Source organism: Dioscorea cayenensis, chromosome 5 (genome assembly GCF_009730915.1).
Source record: "Dioscorea cayenensis subsp. rotundata cultivar TDr96_F1 chromosome 5, TDr96_F1_v2_PseudoChromosome.rev07_lg8_w22 25.fasta, whole genome shotgun sequence".
Classification (NCBI taxonomy): domain Eukaryota; kingdom Viridiplantae; phylum Streptophyta; class Magnoliopsida; order Dioscoreales; family Dioscoreaceae; genus Dioscorea; species Dioscorea cayenensis.
Window position 1 is genome coordinate 20,847,401 of NC_052475.1, and position 2,194 is coordinate 20,849,594.

At 21.9% G+C, this 2,194-nt stretch overlaps 1 non-coding gene across 1 annotated transcript; it reads left to right on the top strand.

The window, feature by feature from the left end:
• The first annotated feature begins 1,399 nt into the window (after positions 1-1,399).
• TRNAV-UAC lies at positions 1,400-1,472 on the top strand. Its single transcript has one exon. It is a non-coding gene; the product is annotated as a tRNA-Val (tRNA).
• Positions 1,473-2,194: the final 722 nt, after the last annotated feature.

Sequence of the window (2,194 nt, forward strand, 5' to 3'; positions counted from 1 at the left end):
ATGGTGAGAACCAGAAAAAAACATTTTATATCCAGTTGGTTTATAAGCTTTATAAACCTAGCTTTAATTTTACCAATTTCAACTACAATTGTGGAAAGAGTTTTTTCTGCAATGAAGACTGTAAAGACTCGATTGCGCAATAGAATTAGTGATCAATTTTTAGTTGATTGTTTGGTGACGTACATTGAGAAAGATATTTTTGATTACATAGATAATGAAACTATTATTCGTTATTTTCAAAATATGAAAAACTCGTAGATGTCAATTATGAGTTTGTCCTTGCTAATGTTTTGTACTAGTTGTTTATGTAAAAGACTTTAACTAGTTATGATATTTAACTTGTGTTATTATATAATTTTGATTGTATTCAAAATTTGATTTACAAGATTTTATTTGCCCGCTTATAAAAAATTTCTAGTTCTTCCACTGTTGGTGGTAATATTATATTGTCTTTTAATCTGTATCAAGCAATGTAAAATTACCTCATTTAGGGTGGAAATATTATATTTCTGTAAATTGATAGCATATGCAACATTACTAGTAATTCCAACTCAATAGGTGGTAATTTAACATTCCAGATAAAATATGAAGTTTTTTCCCATTATGCCCTTTAAATCCAATAAAATAATGAAAACTTCGATTTTTTAAACATTCAAAAATAAGAAAATTCATGTTTTTCTTCCACATATATTTATTAAAATATTTTGTTCTAGATAAGAAAAATAGTTGAGATTAATTTTTTTAAATATTAAATTGGAAAAAACTATATTTATTTCAAATAATTACGTTTGACTAAATTAATATTAATAAAAATTATATATTTAAAAATTAAAATTTTATTTTTTTAAAATAATAAAATATATTTATAATGAATCAATTTTGATATTTATACCATAATTTTATGAATTTTGATATATTTTGAGTTTATTAATTAAATAAAATTTAGTAAAAAGATAATTAATAATATAGGAAACCTAATTAACAAAAAATTATATTCCAACCACATTATTATGTTATTAACCACATATTCCCATCAATATTATTTGGGAGTCACATCACATCCTCAATAAACTTGTAAGATTAAGTGAATCAAACGTCCTTTTATATATAATTACAAGGAATCAAAGAAGTTAAAAGGAATTTTTTTGGAACAATGAAAAAAAGGAAGCTTTATTTACATATTTGTATATGGACACACATTTATTAGTTATATAACATCTATTTCTACTTTATGTCATAAAATACATGTACTTCAAAGTATGGCACTTAGATTTTAATATATTATTAAATAAATTTAAATTTTGAAATTATATTATCCAAATTAACAATATTTAATTGTTGATAGTAACATTCTTAAAATAATACATTTATTAATTATGGTTTTACCCTTTCAACAAAAGATGCTGTGGTGTAGTGGTTATCACGTTAGTCTTACACACTAAAGGTCCCCAGTTCGATCCTGGGCAGCATCATTGTTTTTAATTTTATTTATAATTAAAATAAAATATAAATACCTTTTGTGTTTGTCCCAAACGATAATTACACTGGTTTATAAAAAATAATAATTTAATATTATTTTTTGGAACACAAATAGGGGCATTTTCAAACCTGACCTCTCATTATTTTTTTTTTAATTATCAAAATAGTCCCAGATCGTTATATTCATCAAAATAGTCATATAATTTGGCCCTTATTTTTTTAATAATTGAGAAAATAGGTTTTTTTTTACAATTTGATTCTCGCTTATAACAATTCATAGGGGATATATATATATATATAGTTTTATAAATAATTAAGGTCCAAATTGTAAAAGAAAATATAAATAAAATAAATATATTGCTTTTGTAATTACAATGAATTAATCTATTCGCTACCAATATTAAACATGTTTATCTGTATAAATGAAAGACAATTATGGTTAGAAAATAGGAAAGGAAATTAAAAAAAATAAATGAGTTAAAAACATGATTCCCATAATAATAATAATAATAAATTTTAAAAATAAATGAATTTTTAAACATTAATAATTTGTTTAAAAAATAATATTTTAAAATAAGTTAAAAAACACAAATAAGCTATTTTATGAAATTTAAAAAAAATTAAGGTTTAACCATAAAAAGACATGGTTTTGACTGTTTAAAGGTATTGATGTGATGGCTTGAAGGTAATGTGTGAAACATAATTATAGTATGTA